Source organism: Apis mellifera, linkage group LG10 (assembly GCF_003254395.2).
Source record: "Apis mellifera strain DH4 linkage group LG10, Amel_HAv3.1, whole genome shotgun sequence".
Classification (NCBI taxonomy): domain Eukaryota; kingdom Metazoa; phylum Arthropoda; class Insecta; order Hymenoptera; family Apidae; genus Apis; species Apis mellifera.
This window is the reverse complement of record NC_037647.1, coordinates 7,689-19,412: the sequence shown is the minus strand read 5'-3', so window position 1 is coordinate 19,412 and position 11,724 is coordinate 7,689. Positions and strand designations below refer to the sequence as shown.

The 11,724-nt window shown below is 21.7% G+C and overlaps 1 long non-coding RNA gene across 3 annotated transcripts; it reads left to right on the top strand.

Annotated features, from left to right (window-relative positions):
* The first annotated feature begins 4,366 nt into the window (after positions 1-4,366).
* LOC113219036 lies at positions 4,367-5,400 on the top strand. Of its 3 annotated transcripts, XR_003305429.1 has the most exons (4): positions 4,367-4,405; positions 4,650-4,763; positions 4,841-4,955; positions 5,080-5,400. It is a non-coding gene; the product is annotated as an uncharacterized LOC113219036 (long non-coding RNA). The 3 variants fall into 3 exon arrangements; XR_003305428.1 differs by having other exon boundaries at positions 4,650-4,753; positions 4,841-5,400; XR_003305427.1 differs by having other exon boundaries at positions 4,841-5,400.
* The last annotated feature ends 6,324 nt before the right edge of the window (positions 5,401-11,724 follow it).

The window sequence follows — 11,724 nt, the reverse complement described above, 5'->3', positions numbered from 1 at the left end:
TCAAATAAATCCTGTAACTTTTTATCATTATTAATTTTACAATATAAACTTTTTTATTAAAATAAAATAGAATACGTTAGCAATGTGATTGGGATCAAAATTTAATTTAGAGAATTAACTAAAACATTATTTTATATTGAAATAATTAAAATTGAAATAATTTATAGAAATGGATTTCAAACTTTTTTTGATATTAAATCGATAGAAATATTATCTCACTAAAAATTGGTTCTTTTTGTCAATTTTTATCAATCTTTATTAATTTCTTTATATAATAAACAGTATAATTATTGATTTAATATGAAATGTGAGACAATATTTTATTCTGAAAATTGAATATGAAATATTTTTACAAAATAATATTATAAACACATTATATTAAAGAAAAATTAAAAATATAAGAAAACAGGATTTTATATATTTCTTTAATATAATATATAAGAAAAATAAGGAAATATAATAAAGAGATGAAATTTTTTTTTCGTAAATCGTAAAAAATATATAAATAGAAAAATATATTTAAAAAAAACAAACATTAAAAAATATTTTATAGCTATGAGAAGAAATTTAAATAGATCTAATGGTTCGAATTATTATTACAATAATCAAAACAAAAAAACAAAAAACAAATAAACAAAAAAAATAAAAAACAAATCATGTTATAAAAGTTATTAATATTTAATTTTCCAGATAAATTTCCTGCTAATTTATTTCTTTTTCTATAAGCTTTGTATACTATTTACCTGGGATCACATTTAAACTTAATCAACTTAAAAATTATTATAAAAATATTTAATTTCATTTATCATCATTTATTATGTCATTGACAGAAGTTGAAAAAACTATTTTTTTAGGGATATCCCTTATCAATGCTATCAATGTTCATCAAAAAAGTTTAAGGAATTTGAAATTAATTTATTATTATACATTAAACTTTTCAGATTATTTTGGATTGAAAACCTAATGTATTTTGGAAAGAAAATTTGTAATTAAGAGAAATTAGAAGAGATATATTTCAAAAGTTAAAAAATGTATAAAATTCACTTGAATGAAGATAACTCAAGAAAAACAATAAATAATTATTAATGTTTGTAATTCTTTAAATAATAATCAAAAATAAAAAAGAAGGGCTAAATAGTAAATATAAGAATATTAAATATAGATTGAGGTGACAATTTATAATTCAATTGTAATTTATAGTGCAAACTTTTTTTCAAATTTATAAAAAAAATTTTTTCTCTATTTTTTTTCCTCATACTTCTTATACATCACATTTCAAAAATGTGAGAGATGAGAATTTTTTAATCAATCTTTGTTTCATTTTCAAATTTCAATCAATAAAAAAAAATAAAAATATATAAAAATAGTCAAATTACATCAACAAGATATCAATATCAAATGGCGAATTCAAAATTATGCTTATTTGAGAATTCAATTTTTAATATTCGATATAGCGGTACTGAAAGAAAAATTGATCCAAGTATATGTAAATCATGAAATCCAGTAGCTATATAAAAAATTGATCCATAAATTCTATTAAAGCAAAAAAAGGAATTTAAATATTCAATTGTTTATAAAATAGTAAAATAAATCTCCAACAAAATTGTTAAATAAAATTTTTTAAATTTTAAATTATTAATAATTAAATAATAATGGCTTAATATTACTGTAAATCCTGAAGAAATTAAAAAAAATTAAATGAATTTGATAATAGAATTTCTATTTGATTAAAAAATTTAATAGTGGTCATAGTAATCAATTTCAATATCAATTTCAATATTTGGAGAAATTATTAAAAAAAATGAAAGAAAATCCAAAATAAAGATACAAAAAATATTAATTATGAAATAATAGATAAAATTATTCTAAATTTTAAAAAATTAATAATAAAAAATGTAATCCTTGAAATGTTCTTTCTCGAATAATATCACGAAATCAAAATATTATAATTAAAGTGTAAGTATTTATTATTATTTAAAATTATAAGTACAGAAATTGTTTTATAAATTCAAATAGCTGTTCTAATTAAATATATATAATATAATAATCTAAAAGATAAAATAATTAATCATGGACTATTTGTGACTATATGAAATGGAAAGTTTTTTTTCATTATTTATTAATTAAAATTAATTTGATTCTGAAAAATATAAAATTAAAAGAATCGAAAATACATATCTTTGAATAATTGATACAACAATTTTTAAAGTTAATAATATATTTTAAATTAATAAATTAATTGGAATTATTGTAATAAAATTTCTAATAAAAATATCTAATAATGTTAACATTAAATATCCTGAAATTAAATTTGTTGATAATCGCATTGATAAAGTTCATTGATAAAGTCGAATAATTAATCTAATTAATTCAATAATAATTATAAAATTTATTAAAAATACTGGAGAGTTTTTACTGGAAACCATTTTTTTATTATGGAACATCAAAAGCGTGTAAAATCAATTTTTCAAGTTTCAATATTATATTTCTTTCTCTACATAATTTCATTTCATAATAATTCAAAATGAAACAAAATTTTAAATTATAAAATACTTAATTCTATCTCTATCTCAACGGAGATAGAAAGAAATATATTTCCAGAAGAATTGTATGAAAAAATGAGAGTTGATTTTACATATTCAAAGAATTTTCTCTACAAAAATAAATTATTCTATGCATAACATTTTAAAATTTTGTATATACGTAAGTTTTCATTGAAATCAATCTTTCATGATAATTCAATTTCTTTACAAGTATAATATCATAGTCTAAGTTCAATATAATTTTATAGATAATCCATAATTTATATTATTTTGTTTGTAAAGTGAAACATGATAGTTTTACTGTATATTACCCGTTTATGCATATTTATGTTTTGTGCGATAAATAAATTCGTGATATCATATATTTATTAAAACTAAATATATATAAAATATGACAATTAAAATAATTAAAAGTAATATCGTTACAGGTATGGTATGTTATTATAATTAATACATGTCGATATACTGATACGAATGCTGTAAATATTATATATATATATATATATATATATATAATATTAATCGAATGTGTTTATAGAAGGCTAAAATAGGTTATTTTAATTTAAATATCGTTTCTGCCGTCACGTTTAATCACGTTATTTTCTAGTAGATATCTGTGAATTTATTTTGTAATCATATTCGCATATATATAATATATATATATAATATATATTTAAAATATAATTTATAAAATATAAATATATAATATAAATTTAATGCATAATTCAAAAGATTGGTATGAATAATACGAATAAATTTTACGTAACCATAAGATTATAATCTTTATGAACTTGAAATTTGTCAGTAAAAAGAAATAAAAAAAAGAAAATCAGTGTTGAAACAATAAAATTGAAAAGTTACGGATGTATTTAATTTCTTTAGTTTTCTTTATTTTGTTTAATTTGAAAGAGTGAAGTGTAAATAATTCAACTATTTTTTTCAACATATTACAGATTCAGATATAAATCACAATGTTTTGTAGAAAGAATTTTAGAAATAATAAAAAATAAATCTCACATATAGTTTCAATTCATATGAAATTTCATAGTGTCGTTATTTCGAACATTTTTTTTAAAATTATACCATATAATTAAGAATTTTTAAAAAACAGAAATATTTAAACTCATAATATTTTTTGTGTTTAAATATATTGATAAACATTCTTAATAATAATAATATCCATTTCAAATATATTTGGTTTCATAAAAAGATTATTTTGTCGTATGACTAATAAAGAATAATATTATTTACTGATTAGGTGGAATGGACAATGTGTAAATATTCGACAATGTGGAAATTATAATGTCTAATCTCGGGTTTATGTTCTAAAAACTGTAAATACTGTGATGGAATATTTAAAGAACTTGGTAGAAAAGAAAAGTGTTCAATTGCCGTAATAATTTTAATAATTTGTAATGAAATGACAACACTCGTTTCATTAGAATCCATTGTGCATTGTGTTTTCATGTGAAATGGTAAAGGAAGTTTTGACTCTAGTCTTCTTAAATATGTAAGTTTTCCTTAAATCATAAATTAAAATTAACTCTATATATGTATAATATTGATATATATATGTATTATATATATATGTATATATATGTATATTACGGAATTAAGACAAAATTACATCAATGATTTGTAATAATATAATAATAAATATATCACAATAAATATATCAATAACATTTTTTTTTATAAGGAAAAATTCATCCAATATACCTGTCATTGCCAACGTACACAGGCAGCCATAAGATGTTATGCAGATGCACGACCATTAACTTTAAAGCTATTCTATTTTATCATCTTTAAACTATGAAACGAAGCAGAAAATTGGTTACCAGATATAGAACTTTTGATCCTTCGGTAATAACTTGTATCTAAAATATAATGGCCGTAAAAATAATAAGTTTGGATTAAACATCCATCAGGTTAAAATATTCATTTTTCTCATTTTTGATTAAAAAATTAAAACAGACAGAATTTAACGTCATTATTCTTGTTCTTTCTTCTATGATTATAGTAAACGTATATTTTTACATACATTTTTATACTTTTTATGTTTGATTATGTTGCATTTGCCAAAATACAATGATAATTTTGTTTTCAGAAGAATTTAAAGTTGTGAATATTAATTTAGATAAAAATGATTTGAGGCATATCAAAAGAACATTAACATTAACGTATTACGTAACAGGATGAACAAGATAAAATGTAAGCATTGGTAAGAAGTTGGTATGAAATACTTTTATGAAATTTTTACTTAATAAATAAATATACATTTTATTTAAAAAATTTTAGATTTCGATAATCTAATTACGGATGATGGAGATACACATTTCGAGATGGTACTTTAACAATTGAAAGTTTAGATGGAAATAATTATATTTAGATTCAACGACTCAATTTAGAATGTGTATGTATACAATTTTACCACATAGTATCGTGAAAATTTTGAATCGGATGTGATCGTTCCTTATTAGAGAGAATATGATATCTCTCTAATATATTTTTATATATTTAAAATATATTCATGATAGGCAATGATAGAGATTGGCATGGTGAAATTAGATAGAAGTTGAAAATGATAAGCGATATGTAATTGAACAAACGAATCATAGAAAAAATTGAAGATAATTATGATAAATTTATGAAAATAAATATAAATTGATGATATCTTCGTTAATAGTATTCCTATGTATTTAGAAGCTGTGTATTGAAAAAAAAAAAAAATAAAAAGAAGAAAAGAAAAAGGAATGCTATGTAGTACTAGCAATTTGAAAAATGATTTGATAGGCACGAGGTAAAAGAGATCAAAAAACATGAAAGAACTGATTGAAACGAATGTATATGTACATATATTGCAGAATAAAGGAACAGAGTATCAATTAATTATGATAATGTGATGTGAATGCATTTATTGCCATCCTTTGCAAGTTTTAATAATTATCTGGATCTTCTAAATGCTATTGTGAAATTATAGATAATAAAGATAAATAAAAGAATGATAAAGACTTAATAGGACTTTATTATGAAAATATGGGATGAAATGAAGATTTTTATAATTGTGTAATTTGAACCATAATGGGATTTAATGAACCAGTAAATAGATAAGTGTCAACATAAATGTTAAATATATAAATATAATAAAATTACTAATGCTAAATAAAATGTAAGAAGAGAATCGATTTAAGCGTGTCAATTAAGGTTTGAAAAAAATCCACTTAAATTCGTAAATACAATTTACACAAGTTGGAATTGCTGATATGTAAACTGTAAAATTGTAGCTTATCAATATGATATTGTCCCGTGGTAAAACATAATCCTATAAATGCCTTTGCTATGTAATATTAATATTCCAATTTCCACTCTTCTCATACTCTAAATAATATTATTGAACAATAAAAATATATTATATAAGTATAAACTATAAAATAAATGAAACACTATTTATATGAATTATCAAAATAATCAACTTGAATTTATATCTTTTATTCATTATTTGTAATTCATCCATTATATATTATATATATATATCAGAAAATAATTTTATTATAAACAGATAATTTGAATATATTTATATAATTCACATGAAAATTGAGCACAACTAAAATTTCTTATCTAATTAATATCATTATATGTGTAGGTTCAATATTTAGTGATTGTTTGATAAGTTGATTAAAAATTCATATGCATAATCCAGAAATGTTATTTAAATATTATATTACATCATATCTTATTTTAATATATTAAAGTTTTATTTTTTTTTTGCATTCTTAATATCATACAATGGCTAAAATATATATTTGAGGCTTAATGTTTAATAAATAGATCATTTTTCGTTTAAAATTGAATAGAAAGAATTTCTGCTAAAGTCAAAACCTAAGTATATATTAATTTTTAATATAAAGAATAAGATTAAATAATATTTTAATAATAAATTAAAAACGATATTCATTTTAGTCCCTCATTATAATTTGAATAAGGTTTGGCAAAATTAGAATATTTGTATTAATTCATTATTAAGAAATAAAATTTAATATTGGTTTATTATTTTTTAGAGTTTAAAGTATATAATTTTATAATAATAATTAAATTAATTAAAAATTAGTAATCATGTTTTTATTGTAATATAAATAGATAAAAATTTTATTTTAAAATTCAATTTTATTTTTATAATTATAAGTTATGAAATGAAATTTTATTATTAAATTTAAAGGTTCGTTATGATCATAATATTACAACTTCTCTTAACGAAACAAATTGTATATTATTAAAATGATGAATAATATTATAAGAAAATAATTAATTATAATGAATCACTTTATCTTCGAAGATACAAGCGTTTTATGCACTGTTCAATAAATATAATTCAATTCAAATAAATTCTAAAATTTCTTTTAAAATTATTCATACAACCATAGCATATGATAAATGCATTTTCTAAAAATATTCTAGAATCTCTCTCTTTATCAGCGTATCTAACGATCATGACGTTGAGCTGTGAGAGAATCAGCCAATCTATGTGTAAAGTACAATAGGTTTTTTTTCTCGCAATGAGCACAGAAAATCGGTACGTATTCTTTTTAAAACTTCGAGATGCAGTTTTAAGTAGAACCATCTAAAGTTTAAAATTTCCTCTTCTTTATGCGATCAAAGCGCATGAATTAACTCTCGTAAGTGTAGCCAACAATTAATTTGTCGGTAAGAGATGGTATAAGGAAAATATTAAACGAAAGACAGAACGAAATATTATAGTATATATACGTATTGTATATATATAAATCTTCAGTTAGATATTACATATACAGTGTATTGAAAATAATTTAATAAAGAGAATATATCTCGGAAATTAAATAAATATCAATAAATCAGTTTAATATTTTATATTGGAAATTTACCTGACATTCATCTTTCAGATTGAATTCAATATACATAGTAATTAAACCTATAAATCATATTAGACCCATTAATAGTTATAAACTTGAACAAGACATAAATTATAATAATATATTTATAACGGTGCATATTAATATTGTTCTTAGAATATATTTTTAAAGTTGTAATAGATTATTTATGTATTTTTCTTTAAGATATATCCTATTTTCCATTTCCGTAATTCGCGAAATATCTCTTAATGAATAAATACTAAGAGTATTACATATTATATATTATATATTAATTACTAATTTATATAGTTATATATCAAATCATGTAGTTCATCCATTATATTTTTGTGCGTTAATAAGTTTTGGTGTTTGTTAGTATAATTGAAAAAGAATAATTCCATGTTCAAGCATCTTCAGCTGGACATATATGTAGAAGCGAAATATTTATACTCTTTTTTTCTATAATTTATTTCATAAAAAAAATTACCTGTATAAATAATATGTTTAAAATGAATTAAATTTTAAATGACTAACAAATATTAACATTATTTCAAAGATCATGAAATATTTGAAATCCAAAGTTCTTTGGAGATTACTTATCTGCGTAACGAATACATTAACAATGCATACAAAAATAATAAAAATCCTTTTCAATTTATGGTCATTTTTTTAACAGATTTCACCGATCTAAAAATACAATAGAATTATCTTCCAAAGCCATAATGTCAGTTCAATGATTTTCATATTCTGTAGATTTCAATGATATGATATTTAAAGTTTTGAAAAAACTAAAAAATTAAAACCTCATGTGATTAATGTATAAAAAAAATGATGATTATTTGAATATATATTTCAAAATCATGAAAATTAGAAGAAAAAGACATATAGTACCGTAGTATATATACTATATACGTAAAGAAATAATCTTTGGCAAAAGTAAACTTAATTTAAACTATTACATTAATAGATCGAATACCTCATTTTCTAATGGAATTATCTAATGTAATATCTAATTTCCTTGAAGTAAATGTGTGCTTACCTGTTATCTAAAAATTTATGCATTATATTTTAATTTCAATAGTATTAATAAAAAAAAAATATATAATCATGTAAAATTTAGTTGCAATTTATAAAATTTATTTTTACAAAATAATTTTGTAGATATGACAAGAAGCCAATTAAGAATCTTAATAAGTTTCTCTATCTACATAATATTCTAAGTTTAATAACTTGAAAAAAAATATACGTTTAATACTACTGAAAATTCTTTTATGAAGGTCTAATAAATTTAATAAAAATACGTTTGACTTAAGTATACGTGAAAGTTTGAAAATTTCAAAATGAGTATTCTTTAATAGATAGCAAAGAAAAAAAATAGAACTAAGAATTAAGAACAAATAAAAATAATAATAATTTCAATTTTTGATTTATGTCATTCAAAGTAATATTATCATTAATAAGAAGAACAAGTAATTTTGGATAATAACTTAAATAAAACAAAAGAAAAAATATTTAAGAACTTTTCTTCAAAAAATTAACATTGAAAGACTTGATTATAATATCTATTTGCTGATATGCATGTTGCAACTAATTTATAATATTTATTAAGGTTGGTTGGCAAACCTAAAGTAAGTGCGGATTTTTTTAGAAAATCAAAGACAATTTTTTCATGGAACTAAATAAACTTATATCTGTAATGGTTGCCCATTTTGTAATCAATGAACCTTTTGCCATCTTTCAGGCAGCCATATAACCCACGTTCATAAACTTCTGGTTTTATAGCAGAACAACATGAATCACATACGATTTGATATCACTCATCATTTTATTTGAAATTTACCATTCAAGGAGTTTTGTAAAGAATCCGAAACAAAAAGTATCAGATGGTGCAAGGTCAGGACTTCATATGGTGGACTGTGGCAAAATCCCAACAAGCTCTAATAATTTTTGCCGAGTGACCAAGACGATGTCGTGTTGCCTTGCACTGATCCCCCCATTGGAAGGAAGAATGCAACACCTTTCTCGATTTGTCAATTCGGTGTCCGCTTTTCTTCAATTGATGGTTTAATTTCGTTAGTTTCACATGTAGACAAACAGGAATTATCGTTCGGTTGGGTGGTAAGAGTTAAAATAGACAATCTTTTGTAAATCCCCAAACTGATAACAAAATCTTCGTTTTGATGAAACCAGCTTTTGATGTTGTTTTGAACTGGTTCACGTGGCCCTCTCCACGATCTTTTCCACTTGATATTGTTGTAAACAACCCATTTTGTCATCGTAGTTTATCAAGTTGCATTTTAAAAAATGATCATTTCATTACGTTTCTTGTTGCAAATCGCAGCTTTAATCGCGTTGCGGTTAAATGCTTTTCTTCATTCGTGAGGAAACCCATGTATCGAGTTTTTGAACATAGCTAAGTTGTTTTAAAGTCTTTCAATGGCATGTATGTGATAAGAAGCTTCTCTTGCCATCTCACGAGTGGTACTGTGACGATCCCGAATCGATTTATGCTTTGATCAGTCGTCATCACTTCAACTGGATCGACAGAAGCGTTTTCGTCTTTGAAAAAACATCAGAACGAAAATTTGTCAACCAATTTTGCACTGCCGTTCTTTTAAGGCTTCGTCGCCATAAACAGCCACAAATAATTTTTTGTGAGCTTTGCGATGCGTTTTTCCCTTTGCGAAAATAAAAGCAAATATGACGATATTCCTTTTGATTTTCCATTTTTCAACGACCCAAACGAAATCGCAACCAATCAAAAAATTTTTTTACTGATGTGACAGCTGAATTCGCCAACTAACTCAAATAACAAAATTGTGTTTTACATTGACTACGCAGCAAACCTAAAAATCAACTGAGCCATCTATGAGTGACAATCCGCATGACTTAGTTCGCCAACCCAATATAACACAAATAGTCAAATGATTATTTATATGAAACTTATCTTATTGTGAGATTACCTATCCTTCCCCTATATTAAATAATATTATAAAATTAGAAAAATTACACATTAATTATTGAGGAATTATCAAATTCAGCTTGTAATTTGGAAAAAAGAATGTTGAACAAAATATTTTTTAATAATTCATTATGATTATAATTACGTGCAATATGTAATTGGCATTTATATCTTAAATTAATATCTTTATATATTGATAACTGATGTGTCTCTTCTATATATTTTGATTTATCTTATGTAACTTGTTCTTAAATATTAACACAAGATTCAAATAATATGATTTTGAAAGTAATAATGTTATGAGTAAATATTATAATTTATCTATAGTGTTATAATGAGAAAATAAAACAAGGAGTATAAAGATTTTTATTAATTTTATTTCTTAATATAATATAAGAAAAATAGGAAAATAAAAAGAGATGAAGATTTTTTTCGTAAATCTAAAAAAACTCATAAAATTTTTTAGGTCACGTAAAATATTAAATCATCATGTGCTAACATAATATTTTTATATTTAATTTTTATTTTGATAATTTTTAATTTTATTTTTGGATTTATTATGATCAAATGATAGCAAACTTGTTATTCAATAATTTGTGTTCGATCCAAATTATTAATTCGTTCTTGGTTTGATCACGTCTTTTTTAATTCATTAATAAATTTTATATCATAACCATAAATACAATATAAAATTTAATGTAATAAACTTAATGTTTTTTTTGCAGTTAGTCTGATTAAAAAATTTTTCTTTCATAATTGCTGTCACTATATAATACAAATATGAATATACAAATCTTCATTGACTTGTATTCGACGAGCATTTCATTGAAAACTAAAACATTAAAAATTTTAATTAATTTTTCATTGAATGTATATGATATATCCATGAAAAATTTAAAAAAAAATTAATATTATATCATAGTAGTGATAAAAACTTCAGTCTATTTAGAATATGTCCAAATTTATTCCTATAAATTATTTTCAAAAATCACTATTTGAGTTACGATTGAACTGAAGTGTTACTCACAAAGATATTTTTCTGTAATTTTTATTCAAATAAATCCTGTAACTTTTTTATCATATTAATTTTTACAATATAAACTTTTTTATTAAAATAAAATAGAATACTTAGCAATGTTGATTTGGATCAAAATTTTAACTTTAGAGATAACTAAACATTTTTATATTAATAATTAAAATTGAAATAATTTATAGAAATGGATTTTCAAACTTTTTTGATATTAATCGATAGAAATATTATCTCACTAAAAATTGGTTTCTTTTGTCAATTTTTATCAATCTTTATTAATTTCTTTATATAATAAACAGTATAA